We start from the raw sequence: 13508 nt of genomic DNA, 5'->3' as shown, positions 1-13508 counted from the left end.
CAAGGATGTCACAAAGAAAGAAAACTACAGACCAATATCACTGATGAACATAGATGCAAAAATCCTCAACAAAATACTAGCAAACAGAATCCAACAGCACATTAAAAGGATCATACACCATGATCAAGTGGGGTTTATTCCAGGAATGCAAGGATTCTTCAATATACGCAAATCTATCAATGTGATAAACCATATTAACAAATTGAAGGAGAAAAACCATATGATCATCTCAATAGATGCAGAGAAAGCTTTTGACAAAATTCAACACCCATTTATGATAAAAACCCTGCAGAAAGTAGGCATAGAGGGAACTTTCCTCAACATAATAAAAGCCATATACGACAAGCCCACAGCAAACATCATCCTCAATGGTGAAAAACTGAAAGCATTTCCACTAAGATCAGGAACAAGACAAGGTTGCCCACTCTCACCACTCTTATTCAACATAGTTTTGGAAGTTTTAGCCACAGAAATCAGAGAAGAGAAGGAAATAAAAGGAATCCAAATCGGAAAAGAAGAAGTAAAGCTGTCACTGTTTGCAGATGACATGATCCTATACATAGAGAATCCTAAAGATGCTACCAGAAAACTACTAGAGCTAATCAATGAATTTGGTAAAGTGGCAGGATACAAAATTAATGCACAGAAATCTCTGGCATTCCTAAATACTAATGAGGAAAAATCTGAAAGTGAAATCAAGAAAACACTCCCATTTACCATTGCAACAAAAAGAATAAAATATCTAGGAATAAACCTACCTAAGGAGACAAAAGACCTGTATGCAGAAAATTATAAGACACTGATGAAAGAAATTAAAGATGATACAAATAGATGGAGAGATATACCATGTTCTTGGATTGGAAGAATCAACATTGTGAAAATGACTCTACTACCCAAAGCAATCTATAGATTCAATGCAATCCCTATCAAACTACCACTGGCATTTTTCACAGAATTAGAACAAAAAATTTCGCAATTTGTATGGAAACACAAAAGACCCCGAATAGCCAAAGCAATCTTGAGAACAAATAAAGGAACTGGAGGAATCAGGCTCCCTGACTTCAGACTATACTACAAAGCTACAGTTATCAAGATGGTATGGTACTGTCACAAAAACAGAAAGATAGATCAATGGAACAGGATAGAAAGCCCAGAGATAAACCCATGCACATATGGACACCTTATCTTTGATAAAGGTGGCAGGAATGTACAGTGGAGAAAGGACAGCCTCTTCAATAAGTGGTGCTGGGAAAACTGGACAGGTACATATAAAAGTATGAGATTAGATCACTCCCTAACACCATACACAAAAATAAGCTCATAATGGATTAAAGACCTAAATATAAGGCCAGAAACTATCAAACTCTTAGAGGAAAACATAGGCAGAACACTCTATGACATAAATCACAGCAAGATTCTTTCTGACCCACCTCCTAGAGTAATGGAAATAAAAACAAAAACAAATGGGACCTAATGAAACTTCAAAGCTTTTGCACAGCAAAGGAAACCATAAACAAGACCAAAAGACAACCCTCAGAATGGGAGAAAATATTTGCAAATGAAGCAACCAACAAAGGATTAATCTCCAAAATTTACAAGCAGCTCATGCAGCTCAATAACAAAAAAACAAACAACCCAATCCAAAAATGGGCAGAAGACCTAAATAGACATTTCTCCAAAGAAGATATACAGACTGCCAACAAACACATGAAAGAATGCTCAACATCATCAATCATTAGAGGAATGCAAATCAAAACTACAATGAGATATCATCTCACACCAGTCAGAATGGCCATCATCAAAAAATCTAGAAACAATAAATGCTTGAGAGGGTGTGGAGAAAAGGGAACCCTCTTGCACTGCTGGTGGGAATGTGAATTGGTTCAGCCACTATGGAGAACAGTATGGAGGTTCCTTAAAAAACTACAAATCGAACTACCATATGACCCAGCAATCCCACTACTGGGCATATACCCTGAGAAAACCAAAATTCAAAAAGAGTCATGTACCAAAATGTTCATTGCAGCTCTATTTACAATAGCCCGGAGATGGAAACAACCTAAGTGCCCATCATCAGATGAACGGATAAAGAAGCTGTGGCACATATATACAATGGAATATTACTCAGCCATAAAAAGGAACGAAATTGAGCTATTTGTAATGAGGTGGATAGACCTAGAGTCTGTCATACAGAGTGAAGTAAGTCAGAAAGAAAAAGACAAATACCGTATGCTAACACATATATATGGAATTTAAGAAAAAAAAAATGTCATGAAGAACCTAGGGGTAAGGCAGGAATAAAGACGCAGACCTCCTAGAGAACAGACTTGAGGTTATGGGGAGGGGGAAGGGTGAGCTGTGATGGGGCCAGAGAGAGTCATGGACATATACACACTAACAAATGTAGTAAGGTAGATAGCTAGTGGGAAGCAGCCGCATGGCACAGGGATATTGGCTCGGTGCTTTGTGACAGCCTGGAGAGGTGGGATAGGGAGGGTGGGAGGGAGGGAGACGCAAGAGGGAAGAGATATGGGAACATATGTACATGTATAACTGATTCACATTGTTATAAAGCAGAAACTAACACACCATTGTAAAGCAATTATACCCCAATAAAGATGTTTAAAAAAAAAACTACAATGATAATTCTATTTTTAGTTAGTTTTTTTTTCTCCAGCAATGCCACTACTGAGAAAACTATAATTCAAAAAGGCACATACACCCCAATGTTCATTGCAACACTATTTATAATAGTCAGGTCATGGACGCAACCTAAATGTCCATTGACGGATGGATAAAGAAGATGAGGTATATACAGTGGAATATTACACAACCATAAAAAGGAATGAAATTGGGTCATTTGTAGAGATGTGGATGGACCTAGAGACTGTCAGATAGAGTGAAGTAAGTCAGAAAGAGAAAAACAAATATTGCTTATGAACACATATATGTGGAATCTAGAAAAATGGTACAGATGAAACTGTTTGCAAGGCAGAAATAAACAGAAGCAGAGGACAAACATACGAACACCAAGGGGGGAAAGGGGGGGTGGGATGAATTGGGAGACTGGGATTGACATATATACACTAATAAGTATAAAACTGATAATTAATGAGAACCTGCTGTATATCACAGGGAACTCTATTTAATGCTCTGTGGTAACCTAAAAGGGAAGGAAATTCAAAACAGATGGTATATATGTATACATATAGCTGATTCACTTCACTGTACAGCAGAAACTAACACAACATTATAAAGCAACTATACCCCAATTAAAACACACACACACACACACACACACACACACACACACACAATGAGATACCACATGGTACATGTCAGAATGGCTATATCAAAAAGATAAAAGTAAGAAGTTTTGGTGAGGATGTGGAGCAAAGGGAATCTTTGAGTGCTGTTGGTGGGATTGTAAATTGGTGCAGACTCTTTGGAAAACAGTATGAAATGTTCCTCAAAAATTAAAAAGAGAACTGCCATATGATCTAGTAATTTATCTTTTGGGTGTTTACCTGAAGAAAACAGAAACTCTAATTATAAATAATGCATGTATTCCAATGTTTTTTGCAGCATTATATATAATAGACAAGAAATGGAAGCAACCTGTGTCCATAGATGAGTGGATAAAAAAGTTGTGACATATATATATATATATATCAAGGGAACAGAGTAGAGAGCCCAGAAATAAATAAGTGAGGAAGATTAAGAGGTCCTGTTATAAAATAAATGAAACACAAGGATGTAATGTACAGCACAGGGAGTATAGCCAATAATATTGTCATAACTTTGTATAGTGACAAATGTTAACTAGATTGTCATGTTGGTCATTTTGTAATGCATAAAAATATTGAATAACTATGTTGTACACCTGAAAGTAATATAATATTTAAGTCAATTACATTTCAATAAAAAAGCAAGAATGTGTGAAAGAATTATCACCCCAACAATTTAATATTATACAGGAAGCCCAGGCAGTATCAAGATTGAAAAGACATTTCACAGTTGGAATAAATATGCTATTTATAAATATCATTATGATTATCTATATAGAATATACTAAGATTTTTGAGAAGGAATAAAAGAATTAGTAGAAACGGGGCTTCCCTGGTGGCGCAGTGGTTGAGAGTCTGCCTGCCGATGCAGGGGACGCGGGTTTGTGTCCCAGTCCGGGAGGATACCACGTGCCACAGGGCGGCTGGGCCCGTGGGCCATGGCCACTGAGCCTGTGTGTCTGGATCCTGTGCTCTGCAGTGGGAAAGGCCACAACAGTGAGAGGCCCACGTACCGCAAAAAAAAAAAGAAAAAAAGAATTAGTAGAACTCAGCAAATTTTTTGGATATAATATACATTATCAAATATCAATAGTATTTTTACTATTTTTTACACATACTAATAAAAATTATAAATATAAAATATGAAAAAATAAATTCATGTTAGCAAAATAAACTATAAACTATATACTATTCCTGATATAATCGGGAACAAATACAACAAAACTATAGGTATTTAAAAGAGAAAATTACAATATATTTTTTAAAGCTTACAAGAGAATAATGATTATGATAGTTACTGGGTTATTTAAAATGTGTCAGTTCTGCAAATTCACATGAAAATGTCCAAGCATGCAAATCTTATTTATATTTATTTATTTAATTATTTATTTATTTATTTATTTATTTATTTATTTATTTATTTATTTTTGGCTGTGTTGGGTCTTCGTTACTGTGAGAGGGCTTTCAGTAGTTGCAGCAAGTGGGGGCCTCTCTTCATCGTGGTGCACGGGCCTCTCACTGTTGTGGCCTCTCTTGTTGTGGAGCACAGGCTCCAGATGCTCAGGCTCAGTAGTTGTGGCTCATGGGCCTCGTTGCTCTGCGGCATGTGGGATCTTCCCACGCCAGAGCTCGAGCCTGTGTCCCCTGCATTGGCAGGCAGATTCTCAACCACTGTGTCACCAGGGAAGACCCAAGCATGTAAATCTTAAAGCAAACAAAAATCAAAGAGAGAAGACTTGCCCTAGTGAGTTCAAGGTTCAGTATAATGCTATCTTTCCACAGTAATTAGAACAGAATAATGTTGGTGCAAGGATGATCAGAAGAGACACTGACAATTGTATGGACAATGTTATACTTTAGAAGATGTAGTAGAAATTTGGGGGTAAAATAAGAATGCTTTAACAAACTGTGTTTGAGAAAATTGCCTTTCTTTTTTTATATACAACAGGTTCTTATTAGTTATCCATTTTATACATATTAGTGTATATATGTCAATCCCAATCTCCCAATTCATCACACCACCACCACCCCACCAACACTTTCCCCACTTGTGTCCATGTTTGTTCTCTACATCTGTGTCTCAATTTCTGCCCTGCAGACTGGTTCATCTGTAGCATTCTTCTAGGTTACACCTATATGCGTTAATATACAATATTTGTTTTTCTCTTTCTGACTTACTTCACTCTGCATGACAGTATCTAGGTCCATCCATGTCTCTACAAATGACCCAATTTCATTTTTTTTATGGCTGAGTAATATTCCATTGTATATATGTACCACACGTCTTTACCCATTTGTCTGTCAATGGGCATTTAGGTTGCTTCAATGATCTGGCTACTGTACATAGTGCTGCAATGAGCACTGGGGTTCATGTGTCTTTTTGAATTATGGTTTTCTCAAAAACCATGGGTATATGCCCAGTGGTGGGATTGCTAGGTCATATGGCAATTCTATTTTTTGTTCTTTAATAACCTCCATACTGTTCTCCATAGTGGCTGTACCAATTTCCATTTCCACAGTGCAAGAGGGTTCCCTTTTCTCTTTGTTTGTAGATTTTTTGATGATGCCCATTCTAACTGGTGTGAGGTGATACCTCATTGTAGTTTTGATTTGCATTTCTCTAATAATTAGTAATGTTGAGCAGCTTTTCATGTGCTTCTTGGCTATCTGTATGTCTTCTTTGGAGAAATGTCTATATAGGTCTTCCTCCCATTTTTTGGATTGGGTTTTTTTGTTTTTTTTTTTATTATTGAGCTGCATGAGCTGTGTATATATTTTGGAGATTAATCCTTTGTCCGTTGATTCATTTGCAAATATTTTCTCCAGTTGTGTGGGTTTTCTTTTTGTTTTGTTTGTAGTTTCCTTTGCTTTGCAAAAGTTTTTAAGTTTCATTAGGTCCCATTTGTTTATTTTTTTTTTATTTCCATTATTCTAGGAGGTGGATCAAAAAAAGATCTTGCTGTGATTTATGTCAAAGAGTATTCTTCCTATGTTTTCCTCTAAGAATTTTATAGTGTCCAGTCTTACATTTAGGGCTCTAGTGCATTTTGAGTTTATTTTTGTGTATGATGTGAGGGAGTGCTCTAATTTCATTCTTTTATATTTAGCTATCCAGTTTTCCCAGCACCACTTATTGAAGAGGTTGTCTTTTCTCCATTGTATATCCTTGCCTCCTTTGTCATAAATTAGTTGACCATAGGTGCATGGGTTTATCTCTTGGCTTTCTATCCTGTTCCATTGATCTATATATCTGTTTTTGTATCAGTACCATACTGTCTTGATTACTGTAGCTTTGTAGTGTAGTCTGAAGTCAGGGAGTCTGATTCCTCCAGCTCCGTTTTTTTTCCCTCAAGACTGCTTTGGCTATTCGGGGTCTTTAGTGTCTCCACAAAAATTTTAAGATATTTTGTTCTAGTTCTGTAAAAAATGCCATTCATAATTTGATAGGGATTGCATTGAATCTGTAGATTGCTTTGGGTAGTATAGTCATTTTCACAATATTGGTTCTTCCAATCCAAGAACATGGTAGGTCTCTCCATCTGTTGGTATCATTTTTAATTTCTTTCATCAGTGTCTTATAGTTTTCTGCATACAGGTCTTTTGTCTCCCTAGGTAGGCTTATTCCTAGGTATTTTATTCTTTTTGTTGCAGTGGTAAATAGGAGTGTTTCCTTAATTTCTCTTTCAGTTTTTTGACCATTAGTGTATAGGAATGCTAGAGATTTCTGTGCATGAATTTTGTATCCTGCAACTTTACCCAATTAATTGATTAGCTTGAGTAGTTTTCTTGTGGCATGTTTAGGATTGCTATGTATAGTATCATATCACCTGCAAACATTAACAGTTTTACTTCTTCTTTTCCAATTTGTATTCATTTTATTTCTTTTTCTTCTCTGATTGCCATGGCTAGGACTTCCACTGCTATGCTGAGCATTATTGGCAAGAGTGGACATTCTTGTCATGTTCCTGATCTTAGAGGAAATGTTTTCAATTTTTCACCATTGAGAATGATGTTTGCTGTGGGTTTGTCATATATGGTCCTTATTATGTTGAGGTAGGTTCCCTCTATGCCCACTTTCTGGAGAGTTTTTATAATAAATTGGTGTTGAATTTTGTCAAAAGCTTTTTCTGCATCTATTGAGATGATCATATGGTTTTGTTCTTCAATTTGTTAATATGGTGTATCGCATTGATTGATTTGTATATATTGAAGAATCCTTGCATCCCCAGCATAAATCTTACTTGATCATGGTGTATGATACTTTTAATGTGTTGTTTGATTTTGTTTGCTAGTATGTTTTTGAGGATTTTTGCATCTATATTCATCGGTGATATTGGTCTGTAGTTTTCTTTTTTTGTGGTATCTTTGTTTGGTTTTGGTATCAGGGTGATGTTGACCTCATAGAATGAGTTTGGGAGTGTTTCTTCTACAAATTTTTGGAAGAGTTTGAGAAGGATGGGTATTAGCTCTTCTCTAAATGTTTGATAGAATTCACCTGTGAAGCCATCTGGTCCTGGATTTTTGTTTGTTGGAAGATTTTTAATCACACTTTCAATTTCATTACTTGCGATTTCTCTGTTCATATTTCCTCTTTCTTCCTGGTTCACCCTTGGAAGGTTATACCTTTCTAAACATTTGTCCATTTCTTCCAGGTTGCCCATTTTACTGGCATAGAGTTGCTTGTAGTAGTCTCTTAAGATGCTTTGAATTTCAGTGTCTGTTGTAACTACTCCTTTTTCATTTCTAATTTTATTGATTTGAGTCCTCTCTCTCTTTTTCTTGATGAGTCTGGCTAATTTTTTTTTTTTTTTTGCAGTAGCAGGCCTCTCACTGTGGTGGCCTCTCCTGTTGCGGAGCACAGGCTCCGGACGCGCAGGCTCAGCAGCCATGGCACACGGGCACAGCTGCTCCATGGCATGTGGGATCTTTCCGGACCGGGGCACGAATCTGTGTCCCTTGCATCGGCAGGCGGACTCTCAACCACTGCACCACCAGGGAAGCCCTGGCTAATTGTTCATCAATTTTGTTTATCCTCTCAGAGAACCAGCTTTTAGTTTCATTGATCTTTGGTATTGTATTGTTTGTTTCTATTTCATTTATTTCTGCTCTGATCTTTATGATTTATTTCCTTCTACTAAATTTGGGTTTTTCTTTTTCTTCTTTCTCTAGTTCCTTTAGTAGTAAGGTTATATTTTTTTATTTGAACTTTTTCTTGTTTCTGGAGGTAGGCTTGTATTGCTATAAATTTCCCTGTCCGAACTTCTTTTGCTTCATCCCATAGGTTTTAGATCATCATGTTTTCATTGTAATTTGTCTGTAAATATATTTTGATTTCCTCTTTGATTTCTTCAGTGATCTCTTGGTTATTTAGTAATGTAGTGTTTAGCCTCCATGTGTTTTATGTTTTTCCCCATAATTGATTTCTAATATCATAGTGTGGTAAGAAAAGATGCTTGATATGATTTCAGTTTTCTTAAATTTACTGAGGCTTGATTTGTGAGCCAAGATGTGATCTATCATGGAGAATGTTCCATGCCCACTAAGAAGAAAGTGTGATCTGCTGTTTTGGGATGGAATGTCCTATAATTATCAATTAAATCTATATGGTCTACTGTGTCATTTATAGCTTGTGTTTCTTTATTAATATTCTATTGGGATGATCTGTCCATTGGTGTAAGTGAGGTGTTAAAGTCCCCCACTATTATTGTGTTACTGTTGATTTCCTCCTTTATAGCTGTTAGCAGTTGCCTTAAGTATTGTTCCTATGTTGGGTGCATATATATTTATAATTTTTATATCTTCTGCTTGGATTGATCCCTTGATCATTATGTAGTGTCCTTTCTTGTCTCCTGTAACTTTATTTTAAAGTCTATATTATCAGATATGAGTCTTGCTACTCCAGCTTTCTTTTGATTTCCATTTGCATGGAATATCTTTTTCCATCCCCTCACTTTCAGTCTGTATGTGTCCCTACATATGAAGTGGGTCTCTTATAGACAGCATATATATGGATCTTGTTTATGTATCCATTCAGCAAGCCTGTTTCTTTTGGTTGGAGCACTTAATCCATTCACCTTTAAGGTAATTATTGATATGTATGCTCCTATTACCATTTTCTTAATTGGTATGCATTTGTTTTGTTGGTACTTTTCTTCTCTTGTGTTTCCCACTTAAAGAAATTCCTTTAGCATTTTTGTAGAGCTGGTTTGGTGGTGCTGAATTCTCTTAGCTTTTGCTTGTCTGTAAAGCTTTTGATTTCTCCATCAAAACTTAATGAGATCCTTGCTGGGTAGGGTAATCTTGGTTGTAGTTTCTTCCCTTTCATCACTGTAGTTATGTCATTCCACTCCCTTCTGGCTTGTAGTTTCTGCTGAGGAATCAGGTGTTAACATTATGGGAGTTTCCTTGTATGTTATTTGTCATTTTTCCCTGGTTGCTTTCAATCATTTTTCTTTGTCTTTAATTTTTGTCAGTTTGATTACTATCTGTCTTCATGTGTTTCTCCTTGGGTGTATCCTGCCTGGTATTCTCTGCACTTCCTGGACTTGGGTGGCTATTTCCTTTCCCATATTAGGGAAGTTTTTGACTATAATCTCTTCAAATATTTTCTTGGGTCCCTTCTCTCTCTCTTCTCCTTCTGGGACCCCTATAATGCATATGTTGTTGTGTTTAATGTTGTCCCAGCAGTCTCAGGCTGTCTTTATTTCTTTTCATTCTTTTTTCTTTATTCTTTTCTGTGGCAGTGAATTCCACCATTCTGTCTTCCAGGACACTTATCCCTTCTTCTGCCTCAGTTATTCTGCTATTGATTCTTTCTAGTGTATTTTTCATTTCAGTTTTTGTATTGTTCACATCTGTTTGTTTGTTCATTAATTCTTCTAGGTGTTTGTTCTTTAATTCTTCTAGGTCTTTGTTAAACATTTCTTGCATCTTCTTAATCTTTGTTTTTCTGAGGTCCTGGATCATCTTTGCTATCATTATTCTGAATTATTTTTCTGGAAGGTTGCCTATCTCCACTTCTTTTCATTGTTTTTCTGGGGTTTTATCTTGTTCCTTTGTCTGGTACATAGACCTCTGCCTTTTCATCTCATCTGTCTTTCTGTGAGTGCAGTTTTTGTTCCACAGGCTGCAGGATTGTAGTTATTCTTGTTTCTGCTTGAGACAGTTGGCTTTCTATTTGGAAGAAAAAAGCAAAATAGCATTTTATTCCTGTATTGAATCAAATACAAAATAAATATCAATTGGGTTAAAGACTCAAGAAGCAAAACTTTGTAACGTTTAGTAGAAATTATAAGAGATTGACTTTAAGATCTCAGGTAGTAAAAGATCTCTTAACTCAGACTCAAAAGAAAATAATCATACACAAAATAAGACTTATTTTTGTATAAACTTCAAACACTTCATAACAAAGGAATCCAAGAACACTAAAAATTAAAAGATAAGTAACAACCTATGTAAATATATTTGCTTCATAAAACAAACAAGGAATTAATTTTGGGGAAAAAATGTATGACCTCCCACATGAATCAGTAGGAAAAGAAAATGCAACACAATAGAAAGTAGATATAAGCTATGAATAAGCAATTCACAGAAGAATAAAATGTAATTGTTACTAAGCATATGAAGTTGTTCAATCTCATAAGAATAGAGAAAAATATAAAATAAAACTATAATGAGGAATGCTGCCCATGTTGAGGATTGGTGGTTCCTCAGTGTCCTGAGTCCTGCTGGCTTATTCTCCTTTAGCCAGAAACCCTCCTCCTGGGCCTGTGTGGGAGGAGCAGGGCCTCTGAGGGGTGCTGTGAGCCTGCTGGCCCTGGTCTCTCCTTAGCAGTGGAGACTTTTCAGTAGGACAATTTGTTCAAGAGAAGGGCCGAATTTGGGCTTGACTCTGGCAGGAGAGTGAAGGAGGTTACTATCATTAAGCCAATAGTTTATGGTAATGTTGCTCAATATTTTGGAAAGAAAATAGAAGAGGATGTTCACACCCATCAGTGGACAGTATATATAAAATCATATATTCAATAGAAATGAGGATATTTCAGCATATGTGAAGAAAATCCATTTTAAATTACATGAAAGTTATGGCAGTCCTTTTAGAGTTGTTACTAAGCCTCCATATGAAATTACTGAAACAAGATAGGGTGAATTTGAAATAATTATCAAAATATTTTTCATTGATCCTAATGAAAGACCTTAATCTTGTAATATTTATTAAAGCTACTTCAATCAAACACCAAAGCAATGCTGGGAAAAAAGTCAGTGGTTTCAGAGTTCTATGATGAAATGATATTTCAAGACCCAACAGCAATAATGCACCAATTATTAACATCTTGTCAGCTTACTTTAGGAGCCTATAAGCATGAAACAGAATTTGCAGAACTTGAAGTGAAAACCAGAGAAAAATTAGAAGCTGAGGGGGAAAAAAAAAAGAAAAAGAAAACAAGCTTTGACTGAGACAAAGTGAGATAGTAGCATTGACATATATACACTACCAAGTGTAAAATAGATAGTGAGAAGCAGCTGCATAGCACATAGAGATCAGCTTGGTGCTTTGTGGCCACCTAGAGGGGTGGGATAGGGAAGGTGGGAGGGACACGCAAGAGGGAGGGGACATGGTGATATATGTATACATATAGCTGATTCACTTTGTTATACAGCAGAAACTAACACACCATTTTAAAGCAATTATACTCCAATAAAGATGTTAAAAAACAAACAAACAAGCTTTGAAATTGCAGAGCTTAAAGAAAGATTAAAAGCAAGTTGTGACACTATAAATTGTTTAAAAAATGAAATCAAGAAACTTGAAGAAGATGATCCGACAAAAGTAATATAAACAGTTCTGAAGAGAACTCAATAGTAAGGGAAACTAAAAATAAGATAGAAGTTAGAGAGATGGACTACAAATGCTGTGATGTTTCTTAGAAAAACTGCATATATAGTTGTTTACCATAGATTTCTCAGCAATGAAGTCAAAGTATTTGTACTTTACAAGCAATCTTTAAGGTGAAATGTATGTGTATAAAAAGAATGAATACTGTATAGGCACTTAATCAATGCATTTTGGGGTAGTTCTATGATATTAAGCACAATTTTAAAACACTTCTATTGCATTGTATGTGGAGCTTATCCTTTTGACAGGCATCAAAATTTCACTATAAAGTATAACTTGTAAAAATTTTGTACTTCCCTAGTAGTTAGAATTAGTGGTAACATTAATGTGCATATTTAATTTCTTAAGTTCTTACCTGCCCCTATCCCATATCTTTTGTATCTGATGTGCCCAGTGTTCAATAAGCCTTCAATAAGTGTAGTTTACAGAAAAAAAAAATACACTGAGATACCATTTCATCCCCATCACATTAAGAAAAGAAAGAAAGGAACAATTGGACAGTACAAAATGTTGATAAGAATGTATTTTGGTAACGAACTCTGAGACCCTGCTGACAATAACATACATTTTTACAACTTTGGAGAGTGGTTTGTTAATATAAACACAAAATATTTGTATACTTATATATATATATAAATTCTATAGAGTGCTATTATTATCAAACTGTTACAGCAGTTGTTAAAATAAAACTCACACTTGTGTGCTACTAGAATAAATATATTATCTTGAACATTACTTGGAACATCCTTAAAAATCACCTGTTTGCAACATATATACTTAGGTGACTTGTTTAATTTGCCAGTAAGTTTCTCAACTGCCATTCAGTTATATGATGAGAGGCTTCTATTTAGAGTGATAACTTTGTTTTTAGAACAGTTGTCATGTAGCCCTTCACTTTGGCAGAAATTAACAAAAGCAGTTGGCTATTAAAGCAATGAAATTTGTAGAGTTAGTGTAAGAAATCAATAAGCCAAGTTGGATATTAATGGCCCAAGACCCTTCATGGCATGAGAACTGAAACTTGGTGGTATCTTGAAAGGACACTCAACATCAATTCCAGGGAAACAAATGTGGAAAGTCAAGGGAATTGTCATCATGGCCTGGAGACTAAAGATTTATAGAATCCTGCTCTCCCATGGGAAACAGACTGAAAACTGAAAAAGCCTAGCCTCAGCCTTGTCATGTTACCAAAAAATTAAATCTATGTTCTAGAAGTGAAATTAGCATCCTTCTTTTTAGGCTCTGATATTCAGGAGAGGAATACACTATCTAAAATAAGTCTTGAAAAACTAAGAGTTTCTTCCAACAAGGGCATAGCTGTTGCC

At 35.7% G+C, this 13508-nt stretch overlaps 1 pseudogene across 1 annotated transcript; it reads left to right on the top strand.

Moving 5' to 3' along the window:
* Positions 1-10959: 10959 nt before the first annotated feature.
* On the top strand, positions 10960-12126 carry LOC309970582 (YEATS domain-containing protein 4-like; annotated as a pseudogene). Its single transcript has 4 exons — positions 10960-11058; positions 11154-11337; positions 11496-11734; positions 12015-12126. The product of its transcript is annotated as a YEATS domain-containing protein 4-like (transcript).
* Positions 12127-13508: the final 1382 nt, after the last annotated feature.

This window comes from Leucopleurus acutus (assembly GCF_964270905.1).
Source record: "Leucopleurus acutus genome assembly, chromosome: 13".
NCBI classification, from domain to species: domain Eukaryota; kingdom Metazoa; phylum Chordata; class Mammalia; order Artiodactyla; family Delphinidae; genus Leucopleurus; species Leucopleurus acutus.
The sequence above is the reverse complement of the archived record's forward strand: the minus strand, read 5'-3'. Positions and strand labels throughout refer to the sequence as shown.